The sequence below is a fragment of the Sarcophilus harrisii genome, chromosome 4 (assembly GCF_902635505.1).
Source record: "Sarcophilus harrisii chromosome 4, mSarHar1.11, whole genome shotgun sequence".
NCBI classification, from domain to species: Eukaryota; Metazoa; Chordata; class Mammalia; order Dasyuromorphia; family Dasyuridae; genus Sarcophilus; species Sarcophilus harrisii.
The window spans coordinates 5,118,311-5,140,000 of NC_045429.1; positions in this window are offsets into that span (position 1 = coordinate 5,118,311).

Below are 21,690 nucleotides of genomic sequence, written 5' to 3' on the forward strand. Positions count from 1 at the left end.
TCCTGTTGATAGTTTCTTATAGAACAATAATATTCCATAACATTCATATGCCATAACTTATGTAGCCATTTTCCAGTTAATGAGCATCCATTCAATTTCCAGTTTCTTGCCACTACAAAAAGGGCCTCCACAAACATTTTTGCACATGTGGGTCCCTTTCCCTCCTTTAATATTTCTTTGGGATACAAACTCAGTAGAGACACTGCTGGATCAAAGGGGATAGAATTTGATAATCCTATGGGCATAGTTCTAAATTGCTCTTCAGAATGGCTAGATCCCTTCATAGTTGTACCAACAATGTATCAGTTTTCCCACATTCCCTCTAACATTAGTCATTATCTTTCCTGTTATCTTAGCTAATCTGAGAGGTATGTAGTGGTATCTTAGTTGTCTTAATTTGCATTTCCCTGATCAATTGTAATTTAGAGCACATTTTCACATGACTAGAGATGGTTTCAATTTCTTCATCTGAAAATTATCTGTTTATATTCTTTGATCATTTATCAATTGAAGAATGGCTTGAATTCTTATAAATCTGAGTCAATTATATATTTTAGAAATGAGGCTTTTATTATAACCTTTGTATGTAAAAGTGTGTTCCCAATTTATTGCTTCCCTTCTAATTTTTTCTGCATTTGTTTTGTTTGTACTAAAACTTTTAAACTTAATGCAATCAAAATTATTTATTTGGTGTTCAATAATGAGTTCGAGTTTTTCTTTGGTAACAAATTCTTTCCTTCTCCACAGTTCTGAAAGATAAACAATCCTATGTTCTTCTAATTTATTTATAATATCATTCTTTATGTCTAAATCATGAACTCATTTGGACCTTATCTTGGTATATGGTGTTAGGTGTTGGTCAATGTCTAGTTTCTTCCATATTAGTTTCCAATTATCCTGGCAGTTTTTGTCGGATAGTGAATTCTTATCCCAAAAGCTGGAGTCTTTGAGTTTGTCAAGCACTAGATTGCTACAGTTATTGACTTTTTTGTCCTGGGAATCTAACCTATTCCACTGATCAACTAGTCTGTTTCTTAGCCAGTACCAAATGATTTTGATGACTGCTACTTTATAATATAGTTTTTGATCTGGTACAGCAAGGCCAACTTTACTTGCATTTTGTTTCTTTAATTCCTTTGGAATTCTTGACTTTTTGTTCTTCCAGATGTGTAGTGTTCTTCTCTAAAATATATATTGTTCTCTGGGAGCAGGTTTCTTGGGGGGCTTCTGGAGGCAGTCTCAGTTTCAGTTCAAAGTAATAATCACCTCAAATTCAGCCAGGAGTTAAAGCCCAAATCCTTTATTGTTTCCTTTTAAATCTTGTCTCCTTCCTTGGGCCCAGTTAGTTTTCTTAGAGGACTATCTCTCTCCTTGGTTCCTGCCACTAGTCCTTTGTCTCTGCCAGCTTCAGCCTCTCTTCCTCCAAATCTCCAGTTAGCACAAAGTTGAAAGTTGGAATGAATTTGACTCTGCCTCTGAGAGTGGGTTTGTGGGCTTCTGTGTCTAGCCCTGAGAGCTTCTTGCTCATATGCTGTGCCATGAGTATACTCCAATCATTACATCACTAGGAAACCATTATTTGTTGTAGGATTGAATCAATGTTAATGTCTCCTCAATTCCACTTAGTCCCTTGTTTCAAGTTCTGGCTCATAACATCTCCTTTTAGGATCAGATCAATCATACTGAACCATGCTCAATTAGATAATTATTGTCTCTATCAATTCCTCTGTCTTAGTATCTTGTAAGAATCATAACACAGATGAACTTTGTGATTAATTTTTTCTAGGTCTGTAAAATAATTTATTGGAAGTGTGATTGGTATAGCACTAAATAAGTAGATTAATTTAGGTAACATTGTCATTTTCATTCTATTCACTCAGCCTACTTGTGAATACTTGTTTTTTCATGTTAATGAGATTTGACTTTATTTGTGTGAAAGTTCTGTGGTTTTATTCATAGTTTCTGACAGGTAGATTCCCAAATAAAGTTGTGAATTGTTTCTAGTAGTTTGTTTTTAATTGATTCTCTAGGGTTCTCTAAGTATACCATCATATCATCTGCAAAGAGTGATAATTTGATTGCCTCATAATCTACTCTAATTCCTTTAATCTCTTTTTCTTCTCATTGCTAAAGGTAATATGTCTAATACAATATTGTATAGTAATGCTGATAATGGACAACCTTATTTCACTTACTACTGATCTTATTGGGATGGGTTCTAGATTGTCTCCATTACATATAATGCTTGTTGAAGATTTTAAATAGATGCTATGATACTTTTAAGGAAAAAATAATTTATTCTTATATTCGCTAGTATTTTAATAAGTATGGATGTTAGATTTTTATGCATCTATTGAGATAATCATATAGTTTTTGTCAATTTGGTTATTGATATAGTCAATTATGCTAATAGTTTTTTTTTCCTAATATTGAACCAGCCCTGCATTCCTGGTATAAAGCCTATTTGGTCATGGTGTATTATCCTGGGGATGACTTTCTGTAATCTTTTTGCTAGTATTTTAAGATTTTTGAATCAATGTTCATTAGGCATATTGGCCTATACTTTTCTTTCTCTGTTTTCATCCTAGTTGGTTTAGGTATCTGCAACATATCTTTGTCATAAAAGAAATTTGATAGGAGTTCTTCTTTCCCTATTTTTCCAAATAGTTTGGTGCAAAAAGTTTATTTTATTTTTTAATAGCCTTTTATTTACAGGTTATATGTATGGGCAACTTTACAGCATTGACAATTGCCAAACCTCTTGATCCAATTTTTCCCCTCCTCTTCCCCACCCCCTCCCCCAGATGGCAGGATGACCAGTAGATGTTAAATATATTAAAATATAAATTAGATACACAATAAGTATACATGACCAAACCGTTATTTTGCTGTACAGAAAGAATTGGACTCTGAAATATTGTACAATTAGACTGTGAAGGAAATCAAAAATGCAGGTGGGCAAAAATATGGGGATTGGAAATTCAATGTAATGGTTTCTAGTCATCTTCCAGAATTCTTTTTCTTGGCGTAGCTGGTTCAGTTCATTACTGCTTCATTGGAACTGATTTGGTTCATCTCATTGCTGAGGATGGCCAGGTCCATCAGAATTGGTCATCATATAGTATTGTTGTTGAAGTATATAATGATCTCTTGGCCCTGCTCGTTTCACTCAGCATCAGTTTGTGTAAGTCTCTCCAGGCCATTCTGAAATCATCCTGTTGGTCATTTCTTACAGAACAATAATATTCCATAACATTCATGTACCACAATTTATTCAGCCATTCTCCAACTGATTTTCTGGCCACTACAAAGAGGGCTGCCACAAAAATTCATGCACATACAATTCCCTTTCCCTTCTTTATGATTTCTTTGGGATATAAGTCCAGTAATAACACTGCTGGATCAAAGGGTATGCACAGTTTGATAACTTTTTGAGCATAGTTCTAAATTGCTCTCCAGAATGGTTGGATGTATTCACAGTTCCACCAACAATGTATTAGTGTCCCTGTTTTCCCACATCCCTTCCAACATTCCTCATTATCTTTCCCTGTCATTCTAGCCAGTCTGACAGGTGTGTAGTGGTATCTCAGAGTTGTCTTAATTTGCATTTCTCTGATTAATAATGACTTGGAGCATCTTTTCATATGGCTAGAAATAGTTTCAATTTCTTCATCTGAGAATTGTCTGGTTATATCCTTTGACCATTTATCAATTGGAGAATGGCTTGATTTCTTATAAATTAGAGTCAATTCTCTATATATTTTGGAAATGAGGCCTTTATCAGAACCCTTGACTGTAAAAATATTTCCCAGTTTATTGGTGCAAAAATTTTAAATAAAATGTTAGCAAAAATATTAAAACAATTTATCAGCAAGATAATACACTATGAATGCAGTGATAGTTCAATATAAAGACAACTATTGTCATCATTTATCATATAAACAACAAAACTAATAGAAACCACATGATAATCTCAATATATGCAGCAAAAAAACTTTTGACAAAATACAGCAGCCATTCCTATTAAAAAACAATAGAAAGCATAGGAATAAAAGAGTTTTTCTTTTCTTAAAATGATAAGCTGCCACTATTTAAAACCATCAGCGAGCATTATTTTTAAAGGAGAGAAGCTATACATATCTCCAGGAAGATCAGACATGAAACAAGAATGGCCGTTATCACCATTATTATACTATATTATACTAGAAATGTTCGTTTCAGCTGTGGTGTTCTCTTCTTTTTTATAATATGATCATTCTCTGGGAACAGGTTTCTTGGGGAGGTTTTCTGGAGGCAGCCTTAGTTTCAGTTCAAAGTAATAATCACTTCAAATGCAGCCAGCTGATAAAATCCAAACGTTTATTTTCTCCTTCCAAGTCTTATCTCTTTCCTTGGTCCTGGTTAGCTTTCTTAGAGGCCTCTCTCCCTCCTTGGTTCCAAGAGCTGTTGCAGCTTGTCTTTTAGCTCTTCCAGCTTCTACCTCTAGCTCAACTCCAATTTATGGCTTCTCAATCTCCAGCTGACCCTCCCCTCTCAATCTTTTTCAACTGAATTCTCCTGACTGAGCTCAGCTGTTTTTATGCTCTTTTAGAGGTATAAACTCAAAGGTTGACTCCTCCTCTGAGAGTGGGATAATGGGAAGTATGGATTTGGATATCTCATACTGAACCCTGAAATCTCCCAAACTGTGAACTAATGTGTGAGCTAATGTGTGAACTCTCAAAGGTGTTAACTTAAGCATTGTTTCTATGAATACAATTCTAACACCTTGTAAGGATTTGCTCTAATGTGTCAACCAATAAGTATTGTATCAATTCCATTAAGTTAATATTAGACTTATAACAATTAGCAATAAGAAAAGAAAAAAAAAGAAGTTAAAGGAATTAGAATAGGTAATGAGGAGATAAAACTATCACTCTTTCCAGATGATATGATGATATACTTAAAGGATTCTAGAGAATAATCCAAAAGCCTACTTGAAGCAATTAACAGCTTTACCAAAGTTGCAGTATCTAAAATAAATCCATACAAATCATAAACATTTCTATATTGCTAATAAAACCCAGCAGCAAGAGATAGAAAGTGAAATTATTTTAAAATTACTATAAATAAAATTTTGGGGTGTCCACCTGCCAAAACAAATCCAGGAACTATATAAACACAATTACAAAACACTTTTTATATAGATTCTGATCTAGACATTTGGAAAAATATCAATTGTCCATGGGTAGGTCAAGCTAATATAATAAAAATAACAATTCTACCCAAATTAGTCCACTTTTTTAGTGCTATACCAATCAAACTGTCAAAACAATTATTTTATAGAGCTAGAAAAATAACAACAAAATTCAGCATGAAGAGCAAAAGGTGAAGAAGGGAATTATTTTTTTTTTAATCCCACAAAGAATGGTAGCACAGCAGTACTTAAAATTTACATAAAGCAGCAATCATCAAAACTCTATCATACTGGCTAAGAAATAGACTTTAGTGAAATAGATTAATTACATATGACACAATAATCAATGATTACAATAATCTAGTGTTTGAAAAACCAGAACATTCTAGCTTCTGAGATAAGAACTCTCTATTTCACAAATGTGAATGTACACACTCACAGAATGTCTTCTATTATGGAAAGAGATAGTAGGGTAGGAAATTGAATGGAAACGTTAGGCAGTTTTAATCCTTTAGACTATCTCTATCCAATGATTTGCTAGAGGAAAAAAAATGGAACTAAATATTTAAAATGATCTCCTGTTCTGATAATCAAGAATCAGCTCAGTTACTGAGAGTTTGAGGAGAAAGACAAAGGAGAGAAAATCTAGACCATATTTTTTTCTTTCTACTTATTGGGTAATAGCATTTTCTATTACACAATGTCCATATCACATCTTTCTTAAAGCTTGGCGCTTAAGAAAATGGAATATTGATCGATTTTTACAAGCAAATGTCTGTTTAAGCATGTTAACTCCAACCATTACTGAGAACTTCCTCCCATCTTAGGGGAATCATTCTTTCCTCTTCTGTTTAAGTAACATGAATATGTTCTTTTTAATCCATAATTATTTCCCTTGGATTTTCAAGATTCAATCTTTTTATTACTTTGATACTTTGGTCAATTTTGAATAAATTTTATTGCCACCACTGTAGGTTATAACCAGTCCCCTATTTTTTATCCTCATGCATTTTGAGGAAATACAAACAAACCAATTAAAGAGACAAAACAAAAATTTTACATAGAGAATTTGCCCAATGGACATTGTGACTCTCCCTTGATTTTTTGATTTACCTCATCAATATTTTTGTTCCAATTTGATTTCATTCCACATTTGTTTAGTGCCTGCTTGGTACAAGCAATTGTGTTAGGTGGTAGGAATTCGAAAACAATAATAAAATGGCACTTGGCTTTAAGAGACTTTCATTTCTAGTGGTAAAGGTGTTAGAAAATAATATTTTACTCAAGTACAGAAAGTTTTAAAACAGAGATATCTTGATCAAATTAGTAAAAACAGAAATGCAAGTCTAAAGCAAGGAGATACCTCAGAGGCTAATTAATCAAATTTTTTTATTTCATAAATTAGGGAAGTGTGACCTAAGAACATAAAATTAGTAAAACCTCAGTAGTAGGATTATTTTTAGTTCACTATAGCAAGAAATTCCCAAAACATACAAAGAGTACAGATTAGAATTTGTTGTAATGTTTATATTATTGAATGGAATAAGTTATTTTTAATTTGATTAAAATAGCAACTGTATGTGTGTGACATTGCTAATGTCTTGTATAGATCTTAATTTTTTTAAAAAAATAACTATTCTTCATAATATTTTAGTGGTTTTGTGTCAAATGAGGATGATGATGATGACAATAAACTGTTGTCTAGAGAAATGGGAATGGTGTTATTGATATTGCTATTCTAAAGGTTTTGAAGGTTTACTCTTGTTTTCTGCTTGAATCCAGAGGATAAAATCAGGAATAGGGGATGGAACATTCCAAGGGAAAACAAAGCTTTCTGCTTGGGAAAAGCAAAAATAAAACTTCCAAAGAATGAAATTAGTCCAAAAGTAGAAGTGGCTGCCTCTGAATGCAGTGTCCTTTGGTAGATAACTATTATTATTGTTTAGGGGACTATATTGTATGTGAACCAGAATGTAGAACCAAAATTTTTCACATGTGGACCACAACAATGTCATTCATATCTCAAACTCTATGATTTATATTTTATTTAAGGATTTCAAAACTTTTGATTCAACAATTCTGCCTCATTAAAAAATAAATACATCTCCTCATTCTTCACATGATGGAATTAAAGCTCAATAATTTTATGATTTGCCTATAGTTACATATATAATAATAGTTTAAAAAAAGCAGGATGTTGATGTTTTACAAGTTTAGTTCAGTAATTTTTTTTTTTGGTTTTATGAGAATGATTCACTTCTATTTAACAAAAATACTTACCAAATTGCAAGTGTGATGTTGATCCTTGAGGATTGAAAGATAACAAAAAGAAATCCTGCCCTCAAGGAGCTCATATTTAATTGGTATCAGAACAACAACAACAACAAAACAAATGGCTTATATTATCTCACATGATCTTCACAACACTCCAAGTGTTCATTAGTTTAAAAAATCATTTGTGAGAAGTAAAATTTTATTCATAAAGACTGAGCTCAAATTTCCTGTTTTTCTTTTGAAAACACATGTAAAATGACAACTATGAAATTATCCTTGCAGATGAAGCAATACTCAGTGACAATCTTAATTTAATAATTGTATGAACAAAGCCAATTAAGGAAATGCTCGGAATCATTTTATGACTGTGAACACCACACAAATTTAATATATTGAAAATGAAAGTTAGAGTTTAATGAAGGAAGCAATTTAGCTGTAAACAGTATCTGGATACAGATGCCTGGGGATATAAGCAGTCCGTTAGGAAGCACTGCAGAGAGAGGTGGGAGAAACAGACGGCTGTCAGTCGCCTCCAGGAACTTAAAGAGTCTCCCCACTTGACAAACAACCCTGATAATTCAGACTCTGAAGATTCTTCAAGTATGTGGGAAGGAAAAAGAGCCTTATCTGGACATCCTCACCCACCATCCTCTGCATATTTATTGCCAATTTGACCTCTTATCACTGACAGGTCTGAGAAGCAAACAAAACTGTAAATCTCTCTTGTGTTACTCCCTCATCTTATGAATATATAAATTTCCAGGGGATGATTAATAATCAGAACTTCTAGACCCCACTGGGCACATTGCTAGCTGATAGGCTAATCAAAGACTTGTGCTCATATGATCAGCATCTGGAAGTCCCTGTCAGAGTAGAGCAATTACTTCACATTAAAAAGCCTGCTTTGGGCAACAAAGATACCATCCATTGATGGGAAGTGGAAGAAAGAAAAACACATAGGCATAAAAAAATTAAAAACAACAACAATGACAACAAATGTCCTCTAAAATTTTCTTTAGTTTATAACTAGTATTTTAAAACAAATTTTTTATGATTTTTTGATATTTTGAGATGTGTAAAAAGGATTTTTAAAATTCTCTTTAAAACACAGTGTTGTTCTAATTAAATAAAATCTTCATTTCTTATTTTTCAGGTTTTCAGCCTTCCTGAAACTGAAACTTAGAGAAGAGCCAATCTGGCTGCTAAAGGCAGTAGAGCTGCTCCAAGGGGGGATTGGCCTTGGATCTTGCTGTTGGCACATCCTTTCAAATAACAAAGTACTTCATTAAGTTATAGTTCAGAACATAATGTGGGATAACAACTATGCTCTTTGAGTTTGAATTTGCTTTTTGAAAATTACTTTTTTTTTTTTATTCTTAAATCACTTCATAAATCTAAAGTTAGAAGAGGTTTCAGAAATCAACTATCACTACTCATTTTATAGATGGAATAAGGGATGAGGGCGTCTTGTTCAAGGTCACATATATGGGAAGCAAAAGAGACAGTATTTGAACACAGCACCTCTGTCTACAGTCAGCTTTTTTCTCACTACCATATGTTTGTTTTTGTTTTTATCTTCATGATTCCTTGTCATAAAGTCACTTCTATTTTTGATTTTTTCAATACTAAGTATGTGGTGGGAAACCAAAAAGTCCTTGAATAGTGTTGAATAGATACACAAATAAATGTTAGCAATTCACTTGCATATATCTTACTTTGACCTCATTACCAGGTGGAAAAGGCCAGGAGGAAAGACTCCAATCCAAGTTTTGAATCTTAGAGTAACTTGGCCCACCAAACCTCCTTTTCTCATGGAAATAGCAGAGACATACTTGTTAATATGTAATTAGAAATCTAGTGACTGAAGCAAAATGTAAAACTATTATACAAAGGATCAAAGGCTTACCTTTGACCTTAGGACAAGAAAAGCAGCCCATAATGGAGACTAAAGGCATTTGGGAGAAAGATACTTGAGGACATTGTTAGGATAAATCTACTCTGCTGTGTATATCAACTAAGTAACCAAGATTAGAGCTTAATTATTTACATCTCACTAGATCATGCTTCACAGAGAAGGTATTGAAACATCAAAAAATTTATTTTGTATCAAGCCTATAAGGATTGGAAGTGTATATATATATACAGCACTAAAAAGTAGATTAGTTTAGATTGTATTGCCATCTTTATTATATTCACTTGACCTATTCAAGAGAACTTGATTTTTACCAGTTGCTTAGATCAGGGTAGAAAGTGTTTTGTAGTTTTGCTCATATAGTTCCTGAGTCCCTTTGTAGATAGATTCCCACATATTTTATCCTATTTATACTTATTTTAAATGAAATTTTTTTTGTCTCTTGCTGTTGGATTTTGTTAGCGATGCTATGATTTATGTGGCTTTATTTTGTATCCTACAGCTCTGCTAAAGTTGTGGATTATTTCTAATAGTATTTTACTTGATTCTCTAGGGTTTTCTAAGTATACCATCATATCATCTGCAAAGAGTGATAATTTGGTTTCCTCATTACCTATTCTAATTCTTTTAATCTCTTTTTCCTCTCTTATCACCAAGGCTAGCATTTCTAATACAATACTGAATAGCAATGGTGATAGTAGTCAACCTTGTTTTACCCTGATCTTATTAGGAATGGTTCCAGTTTATCCCCATTACATATGATGCTTACTGGTGGTTTTAAATAGATGGTATGGACTATTTTAAGGAAAAGTCCATTTAGTCCTATGCTCTCTAATATTTTAATAGCAAGGGGTGTTGGGTTTTATCAAAGAATCTACAATTTCTTGATGAAGATAAGTGTCACTCTGTTAATTGATAACCTTTCAAACTTTTCAAAATGTTTGAAGGAATAAAATCTTACGTTTGGATTGGTGAGTAGAAGAAGTAGTATGTAAACAACTATGTACAAAAAAAGATTGGATGTAAGAAAAATAGAAAATAATCAACAGAGTGAAGCCAATAGAAATACATGGATACAGAAAGATTACATGCCACTATTAAGTGTTTCATCTAGTTTTTCATCATTGTAAGGCCATTTCCACTATCTGTGTCTTCACAGTCAAAAGTGTGTCTTTGGTTCATGGTATCATCTGAGTGAGGAGAGAACTATTTGGAACTGGTAGTTTGGAGAGATGATAAATGCCTCAGGGACATTGGTTTCTGTTGAATTCAGTTTTCAGTCTGTAATTAACTCCTGGTGTTTTTTTTTTTTTTTTTAAATCATCTATGTGTGTGTGTGAATAGCTTCTTTAAGTGTTCCATGTCAATTAATAGTAGTTTTGTAAAGGTGACCATTATTTTTGCAAAGTTTATTATTCATATTATTTTCTGTCTCTCCTTCATGGCTTTGGAGATGACCTCAATTGCACAATGCTAGCATCGCATTTAAAATCAGGGTTAAGGAATACCATGATGGGGTATTTCTGTGTATACTTTAGATGGCCAGCATCATTTCATGCTGCATACAATAAATTATTTTGTTTATTCTAATCAATAGTTTGCTTAAACATCCAAAGACATATAATTCTAGTTTTCTGCTGGATCAGTGCTATGATTTCTATTTTTATTTCCTGCCATTTGATGATTTCTGCTGGTGATCATGATGGTAAGGAAGAAATTAAATGGACAGTAGTGCATTTTAAGACCAAAAAGTGAGAGTGCCAACTATCAATGCTGAAATACTCAGCTTTGATAAGAAATGCCTCAATGAAAACTGCTTTCAATTCAGATATAATATACCTAAATGCAAATCCCCAATATACTGCTGATGATCTTTCTGTGTCCTGGCATAAGTCACAACTTCTAAGAGTTTCAGTTTCTTCATCTATGTAAAAGGGTGTCAGATGATCCCTAAAGTTCCATCCAGAATTAGCACTAGATCACCACCCTTAAGGACATACTCCCTGGATGTATTATTTGGATTTTTCTACAGTATACTCAGCTTTGAGCAAGTTGACTTGCATATAGTAGGTACTTGCCAGTTACTTGATTGGTTGAATAAACATTCCCTATGAGAGCTCATGGATGGAGAATAAAAATTATTGCATACTAGAAGAGATTTGGATTGCTTATTTTTAGATGGTGATACTGACTCATCCCCAAAATTCAAATTCCTACACAAAACTTTTTTTCTTGAAAAGGTGAAATCTGTACCTATTACTTATTATAGTTTAAATAAAGTATATGTTTGCAAAATGTTCTTTAAAAATATTGCCAAATTTATAGAATAAATTGGCAGCATCCCATAGAAGTGCACACATGTCTGAGATGGCAAGAATTCCTTTTGAGGATCTCATAAAAAGAGGATCCCTTTTTTTAGAAAATAAGATCTATTTTGATTAAAAAAAATAATAATCAAGCTACTTGGCAATGATGCTCATATGACACCAAAAATAATATTTGCTACAAATCTTGATTTTCTATGTGATATAAATCTCCATACTTGAGTCCAATCCAACAACTTTTCATGTCTATGAGCTGGCATCACAAATAAGATATTCCTCATTATTCTATCAATGCTTTACTGGGCTCCACATTTTTTAAATTAAAAAAAAGGAAGAAGAGGAAGAAAAAAAGGAGTTAAAAGATTGCACATGTCTCCTCACTCTCTTTGATAATAAACATCCCTCAACATCCATTTCTCTTTTTTGATAAGTTCTTCATTCCATCCCCCATATCTATTTTTAAAATATATGTTTTTTCTCATCACCCAGAACTTTAATTTTTCCATCTCAACATTATTTTGAGAATAAATCTATATCATCTGATGATGATCTAATTATAAAGAGGCTACAGGAGAAAAAGGGTATTCTAATAAATAATACAGATAGAAGGTCCTTACAATGAAGGACCTTTTGTGCTTGAAAGAAATATTAATGTAAATGTAAGTACTCTATATATTAAGATTTCAGTCAAAAGAAATGATTACCCCCCCCCCTCAGGTGGCAAGTCTGAATCTGCATTTAAATAGAAAGATGAGTTCTAATTCAGATGCAGGCTACTGGAAGCTGAAAGAAATCAGGTGTTTGGTTGAAAAATCTTTTTAAAAGTTATATTGATTTTATATTGAATTATCTGTGTATAGGCACTGATAACTAACCAAGTTCAATAGATTATTAACCATAATTATAATTTTAAGATATCATTAATCTGGAAGTTATTAAAGTTCAACATTTTAAAGTACATCATCCTTCATGTACTCCTTTTGTCATGATGCAGTTCCAAAATACTTATCCAACTACTCATTCTAATCTCATTTTTATGTATTTGCTTCAGATTCAAAATTCAAGGACAAAGCAATTGCTTTGTCTTTTTAAATCTCCTTTCCATGGATTCCTGATTGCATGTCATATTTGTGAGAACATCTATCTTATTAGTCTTCAAGAAAAATGGAAAATTCTATGTATAAAAATACATGTATGTATACATATAAACATACATATACATACATATATGTGTATTGGTGGATATTTGGTTATATGTGAGTGTAAAGAATTTTGTTGAAAGTTTTTTTTTTTTTTTTTTTTTTTTTTTTTTGTCAGTGATACTGTATTGATTTGCCATTTCCTTCAGTCATGTATCCCCCATTTTGCAGATGAGGAACTGAGGCTAACAGGGGTTAAGTGACTTGTCATGAGTCACGCAGCCAGTAACTGAGGCTGGATTTAAACTCAGATCTTCCTGATTCCAGGCCAAATGGAGTACATAGCCATTGTATCCCTCCTCTCACACCCAGCACGTTGAAATTCAAATCCAACTGCTCTTTATAATATGGCCCTCAATCAGTTTAATTTCACCCATTCTGGATCTGTCTCTGTTTTTCTAATTCCAAATAATTCCCAAACTATCAATTTCAAGCTGGAGAAAATTTATAATTCATTTTTGACACAATGCAGATATCTAATTTTGGTTTTGAGGCCATTTTCCTGCCATCCATATGAACTCCATCCTCCAGCTTCTACTAGTTGTTTTAGCTACAGTGGAAAGTTCTTGATTTTCTTATTGATGAGCTTCCATCATTTCTGGCTCAACCCAGAATTAATTCTAATATTCCTTTATCATTTTAATACAATCTCTCAGGCTTCAAACTCCACATCTTCCCTATCACTTCATCTACCAAACTGGGTCACTTGGCTTGTGATTAGTGAATCTTCAGATTTTATAGCACAATGCAGCCTACCATTCAAATATATATTTGTGGTGGTTTTTCTGGAGGGCAGCCTTATTGAAATAAATAATTACTCCAAAATTTCAGCCAACTGGTAAAAATGCAAGCATTTTTGCAAGTATTTCTCTTTACAAATTAGCCTGGTTAGTTGAGGCCTATCTCTCTGCCTGGCTCCAAGAGATCTTGCAGCTTTGTCCTTGGCTTCTGCCTCTGCTTTCTTCAGCCTCCAGCCAGCTCCAACTTGTGGCTTCTCAATCTCCATTCTGTCTCAAGCTCCAAGAGCTCCCTCTATTTATGTGATCTCCCAAAGGTTAACTCCACCTTCTGGAGGGAGAGGGATTCTGGATTATCTCCCAGAATGCTCTCTGGTCCTGAGAGCTTCAAGGGAGGTGTGAATTCAGACTAAGCCAGCCCTGAATTCTTGTGTGAACTCCATTGAATACTTAGATACTTATGAGCTCTCTAAAGGTGTGAACAGAAGCATTGTTCAATCAGTTCCACTTAGTACCTAGTTCAAGTTCTGGCCCAAAATAACTAAGATTAAATCCACTCCAATGGCTTAACACTTTGTAAAGATTCCAACATATATTCCCCAAGTATCTCCTTTCCTCTTTTTATGTCCAGATGTAAGGGGAAAAAAGCAGATCTATGTTTCCAGTCTTGAAAAGGAGTGTTCCATTAGTTCTTCTATGGATGCACTCAATATCTCTTTGATTTCCCTAAGTAAAGTACATTTCCAAAAACATAGATCTCATATATCTTATTACAACACAAAACAACTTCTTGGATGCACAGGATCCTGCATTTATTAATTTATTTTCCAAAGGCTATCAAATGATTGTTTTTCATTCATTGAGGCATACACACATTTATTTATTAAGGAAACACATGTCTCTCTATAGATGAGAAAACAAAAGATCCAAGAGTTTATATAACCACCCTACTGTAATGTAGCAAGGAATCAAACCAAGATGTTTAGATTCTAAACTCATGATTTTTTTTTATTATCTAATGCTAATGTTAGCTATTGTATTCCACAAGCAAGTCTCATTCAGGTTAACCATGATCCTTTGGATGTATATCACATTTATTCCATGGATGGAACGTTATGGCTAATGTTGGACAGTATACTAAAAAGAAAAAAAGCACCTTGTCAACAAAGTTATGTATGTTTTATTTCCAGCAGCAATCATGTAATCACATCTAATCATGTGAGAAGTGGATTATAAGGAAAACTGGCTACTACAGACTCATCACTTTCTCTATTGTCCTCTTCCCTATTCCCTATTCCCTGAATGTCTCTCCTCCTCATCTCTTTCTCTTATAATACCAAATTTCCTTCTATACTAATTTTCTATGCCATGAAGTATACAAAATATTTTCTAATTATTGCAATTGGCAGGCCTCTCTTCTTCCAAATTATGATAAATCCGCATGTAAGGGAGGGTCCCACCATTCTTGACCCAGGATAATAAAGCCAATAAGATAATTCAGGCATCAAACATGAATGCCAATTTCATTGAATTGAAGAATTAATAAACCAAAGTCATAAAACAGGTATGAACACTCCTAAAACTATTTATTGAATTAGTCAATCCAATTTGAAAATTTGATAATAATTTAATAAAAGCATATGACCCCACATTGGGAAATTATTGTGCCTGTTTAAAGAGAATTACCCAACTAGACGGAGTTTGGATAAGATAATAAATTATTTTGTGATTTGAGATTTCAATCATATTCCAGTATAACTAAAAGCCTGAGAAGTAATTGATTGGGTGAAAAGTGGGAAAAGAAGATCTCTGATTCTCCATCATTCTGTCCATAAGATGATACTATGAACTTTGAAAGGTCAAAAGACTGGAAGTTTATTTTTGTATATGTAACAGGTTATCTATAATAGCCATAGCTGAAAACATTGTCTTCATTGTAATGGAAGACCACCTACATGAATGGAAGAAAGAAAATTTCAGTACTTTTATGAGGAAATCTATTTTCAAAACCCTAAAAAGAGATGTTTATATCTATCTATCTATCTATATAGATGAATAGATGCATACTAAAGAAAAACTAGATAAAGATTTCCACAAAAGAAAAACTTCCAGAAACTGGAGGATGAAAGTTAATTTGCCACATGAGCTCTTTTAATTTAACAGCCCCTTTCTATTAATTCTCTATGTATCTAAAAGAATGGGTGTGGGGGATTATATTGTAGCAACCCTTTTTCCTATTATTTGTATAGTTATTTTAGCCATGTTTGAATCTTTATGACTTCATCTGGGGATTTCTCGGCAAAGATACTAGAATGATTGATCATTTCCTTCCCCAGATCATTTTCAGATGAGGAATTTAGGCAAACAGGATTAAGTCACTTTCCCAGTGTCATGCAGCTAGGAAGTGTCTGATGCCAAATTTGAACTCATGATGCATTTTTTTTCTGACTTCAAGCCTGGCACTCTATCCATTGTACCACCTAGCTGACCTCTTTTCTATTCTACATTTGAAAAGATTTTTTTTCTAAAAGCTAATTAATGAATTGAGAAAGGTTTGAGAAGAAAGTAGATAGTGTTTATGAATAATAGCAGTATAAAAAAAAAAACAAACAATCTCTAAAGTATTCTTAGAAGCCTACAAAGACAAATAGCTAATCATACTCTGGGTACCTAAATTCTATTGGTGGTGAAGGATAGAGAAGGAGTCTGAAGATGTACTATATAAATTTTGGTTTACAAAAGTAAATTATAAAATATAGTCTGTGGACCCCTGGGGATCCCTGAAACACTTTCTGGTGTTCTTGGAATTTACTTCTATGTGTCATTAGAATATTTGCCCTTTTCCAGTTACATGACTGTATGAGATTGTATTTTTTCCACCTGCTTCAACCAAATCAACATATGTCAACAGATTAAATATAGAAGCAGTTAGAAAAATCCAAGCATCTTTAATAAGCCAGACATTATAGAAACCCCCATCAATAAAACAATTTGATTTTTTTTGTATTTGAAAACTATCATGTTCTCTGGTCCAGTTTTCTTGGGGTCTCTGGGAGCAACCTTCATTTCAGTTCAGTAATCACTGAATATGATCAGCCAGGTGTTAAGGTCCAAATCCTTTATTATCTTGTTTCCTGGTCTTGTTTCCTTTCCTGAGGCCAGGTAGCTTTCTTGATGGCCTTCTGGAGTCCTTGTTTCAGTGGAGAAACAAAGGAGGAGAGTCTGCCACCAAAGTGGTGTGAGATGGGATAAATCTGAGTCCAAGGGCTTGTGCTCCAGCCTCCAGTCTTCTGCCTGCTTGTCTTCTCTGGCTCTCTCTCCTTTCCTCTGAGAGCTTAAGCTCCTGCCTCCAATCTTATTGTCTTCTCTGCCTCTTAATGAATCTGACTGAATTTGTCCAAACTTATATGCTCTCTTATCGTAGGTGTTAACCTTGTAGAACTACATTAAGTACTAAGTACATGTACTGAACTAGAGAACTGTGAAGCTCCATGCTAAACTAGATAACCATTGTCTTTATCAATTCCACTATCTTATCACCTTATAAGAATCCTTGTTTCAAGTTCAGAGTTCTGGCCCATAACAGAAAACATATATTTCTTTGAAATATGTTTTTAATATGTAATGGATTCATTTTTATTTTAATTGAATAAGATTAATAAATCTGTGTGTGTATATGTATATATATATATATATATATATATATATATATATATATATGTGTGTGTGTGTGTGTGTTTGTGTGTGTATGTATCCTGGGTCCAGACATTTTACAAAGAAACACTGTTGTCCATGGAGTATTGTCCAATCCAGTGAAAGCTCCTTGGGGAGATTGTTTTGTTTTTGTTTTTGTTTTTCATTTTTAACTTATTTCTCTCTTTAGAGGCTATACTGTTGTATATAGGAAGCATTTAACAACTGTTTGCAGATTTAGAAAGCTAGGATGTCATGATTTATTTAAGGACCCAAGAAGGTGTACCTCTTTAGAAAAAGGTAGGAAGTAGGGAAGTTACTGCATTTTTGAAGAAAAATAATGTATCTAATTATATCTGTGATGGTGATGGTTTGATTAATGAGCTACAGTAAGCAATTAAGGAAAGGTAGAAGATGGTTGCACTTTAGTCCATTATAATATAGACTTTTCAATTGCAGAAGTACTGCTGAAGATTGAAATTCAATTTGTGTACTTTATCGATTCACCTTTGGAAACATGGCCACACATTTTTTTGGTATATCCACATAAACAAATATGCAAAAAGATGTGAAATGACTTCATAATATAGAAAGAATGGAATATTTTGGAATTCTCTATTATCTGATAGTCTATAACTAATCAGATAAGTATTTAAAAGTAACCGTTTTTACCTAGAAATTAAGCTGAGGTAAGTGTCAGAGATGAGATATAAACCCAATTTTCTTAACACAAAAGCATATACCTAACCACCATTCCAGACTGAGGGGAAGATAGTGCTATTATTGTTAAGACTAATTCACATTTTCATATAAAATTTCCTCTTTAGGCAAATCTTTTTTAATAGGCTGATGTAATTTTTATAGTTTTTGCATATGATTTATAACCCATGGCCTCTGAGTGTGTATGTGTGAATGATGGCTTGGGGGAGGGGGAACTTTCATTAGCATTCTGACAGTCATGGAGCTAATAACTAGCACCCACCCTGGGGTGCAATAACATTACCTCTTATGTAGCTAATAAACCAAGCAGGGTCTGGGGATCATTAGCTTCCTCTCTCTTCTCTTTGTGAAATGCTCTCATTTCATGAATATCTTTGATTTGAGAGTAAGGGGAAGAAAAAAATTTGAGTAGAAAATGGTATTTAGAGAATAAACTCCCAGTTTGGTCCCTCCCTCCTCCCCAGTTTTGACCTTCCTTCTTCCTCTGCATCTCTCCAAATTGTTCAGTACAGAAGAATACGAGTTCACACATCTTTGTCACTTGTGAAGGGAATTAACACGTTAACAAGGAATATAATCCACAAGGAGCTACTATAGATAGTCAGCAGTCTTATTCCTGAACATCACCTCCTGAATGTCAATTTCTCATGAACTATACATATGCTGCTCTTTGAATCTGAAATACTGATTTATCTTTTTACTTGGCATATATTCAGAATGCATATGTCTTTCCTCTTGAGTTACCAATCTAGATCAGCTTGAAAAATTTCCAACTAAGATGCTAAGTCATAGGTGAAGCTCTTCCTTGATACAGGAGATATACCATCAACTTGTTATACTTGAAGCTAAAGAAAGCATGAAGCCTTCATACCACTGATGCACAGTCACAATTAACTTCAATTCAATTCAGTTCAGGTGAGTTCACAATGGCTCACATTCATTCAGCGTTTCTTGTGAACAGGTAAGCATCGAGTACTGGATACAAAGGAATTCTTCAGAGCCAGAAAACTGGTTCAAGCAGCATCTTGGATAATACCTGTTGGTAATGTGATTCTGAGTCAATCATTTAATATTCTGGCAATTCTCTCTGGCAATTCTCAATATTCTGGCAATTCACAAAGAGGGTAACTGGTGGATTTTTTAACAGCACAGTGAGGTTTCTCACTAGCAATTACCTATTCCAGTGAAATTATAAGTGTGGAAACCCCTACCCCTACGTCCCCCATACAAATATGCTTGCCACTAGAGATAAAACAATACCCAGATTCTCCCCATTCTCAAGGAGCTTACAATGTACTGGGAGCCAGGACCAGCACCTGTGGTGCTTTGAGCATTTGTGTTGGAGTCACGCCTCCAGCCGTTCAGAGCCAGCAGACATAGCTTCAGAGTGCTTCCTTAGTGCTCCTCTTCAACTTACACTGGCTCATTCCCACAGAAACTTTGTCCCTTTTGTGACTTAGAAACCTTGTCACCCTGACAGCTCCTTCCACCCCGGACAGCTCCTCATTCTGTCCCTGAGGCATCTCATTTTAATTGACTAGTTCCCCTGAGAGTCTCAAATTGGAGGAAGGCCAAACTCCAGGTATCTTCATTCCTCTCCAGGGTGCATTGCTGTTGGGTTTTCAGAGTTTGTTGCCATTCAGAGATTTTGGAAAATTCTGATAGCCTTTTTTGGGCAGCCCTGAAGTGAATGGAGTAGTTCATGGCACTTTCTCTTCAATTTATTTATCAGTGTTATTTCTGGTGCATTTTTAGAACTTTACTAGGACATCTGTGGGTAGTTTGGTCCCTTCTAGGTCTTAATATATCATCTTCTCACAATTTTAAGTCAAGTGACTCTAATCTCATTTGTTTCATCAAATTCCTATGCAGATTTAGATATGTTCTTTAACCTCCCAGTAGTTCATCTGTAAAAATGACAATCAGAACTGAAACTTGCCCCAGAGGGTGGCTAAAAAGAATAACTAACAGAAATGATTGCAAAGGATTTTCTGAATCAAATTGGTGCTATAAATGCTCAACCATAAAGAGCTAGCTCTCCTAATTGGATATATGTTGCCATTACTAATCAGCCATTAGACGCAATAATAATCAGGACATGTAGACTATTTTTTTAATTTTAATTTATTTTACTTTTAGACTACTCATAATTCCAGAACTGGGTAAAAACTGATCTTAATAACATGTATCTCACCTGAAAAGCTCCTTCATCAAACCTCCTCTCTGCTCTGCAGGCTAAAAGAAAGCTTAAGTTAAAAGGTCTAATTTTAAAGGGTGTATAGGAATCATTCATTGCCAAAAATGAGTTTATTGGATGAGTTCACCAAGCAAAATTTGAAAATGTGCATAGGAATATTTTATGAGAATATCTTATTTCAATTTAAAATGTGGATAAAAATGAAAATTGTTATTGTTACAGTAAGTTTTCTTTTAACATTAACAAGTTGTGATATCACTTTTTTAGATGTCAATAACTAATCTTCTAGATTTCATCTTTCTTTTATCAATTTTGTAAAATAGAAAGCCATTTCCAGAAACCAACTGAGCCAGACATTCTGTCCCAGGACAGATAGACTCCTGATACAGGAAATTATCTCTGTTCACAGAAAGAGCTCTGAGATTGAAGAGAGAATAGGAATCCAAGTATAAACCCCTCCTAACAAAATATATGTACTAATTTATATTCTTGGATGAATCCTATCCTAACTGACTAATTAGAAGTTATATCACAATATCTAAGTTTCCACAGGATTCAAAGGGAAGGTTCCACTAAGTTTTTTTTTTTTAACTTTGTCCCTTGATATGATGATTTAATCTAGAAAACCACAGATAATCAACATCAAGACTAATGTTATAAGTAAAGTAACACATAATTAAAATTAGCAAGTCTCTAAAGAACTAACAAAACAAAGGGATGATGAAAAATATATTATATTGAAGCATGTATATAATTTTAAAAAATGTTTGATAATTAACTTTCCAGAGTCATGTAGAACTACAACAATAAATAACTCTATAAATAATTAAAGAAAGATTAAAAAAAGAAAGGAAGAAAAATATTTATGATAGGACCACATGGATATAATAAAGTTATGATAATATATAAGTTATTTTAGACATATTACTAAACTGATTAACCCATCAAGGAGTTTCTAAATAAAATAGATAAAAATATTAAGAACAACAATAATTCTTGAATCTCAAAAAAAAGTAAAAACATAAAATCGAATAGAAGAATAAAGTAATTAAGATACTAAAGTAAATTCATTACTTCTATATTTGCTAAACCTAAGAACATCAATTAGTGGACAATGAGTTCATCAAGTACTTCAGATGAAACTCTAAAACATCTTCCCAAAAGAGAAGCTTTGCTCAGCATCTTATATTGCATAACATGAAAGGCTCCAAATGCCTGAGTGTAAACACTAAAGATAACATCATCTGTATAATCTATATTGATATTGATTCGTTGTCAACTGAACCAGAGCTGACCATTAACCTGTGGGTGGTCAGAGGTGAGCAAAGAATTCTAGAGACAGGAGAGTCAGGAGTCAAATAGAAGTGTAATTTCAAAGTGAAGAAATTGGCCTTGGAAGTTTAAATCTTCACTTATATAGAAGGACTCGATTTATTGAGGTGGGATAAAGTCCATACC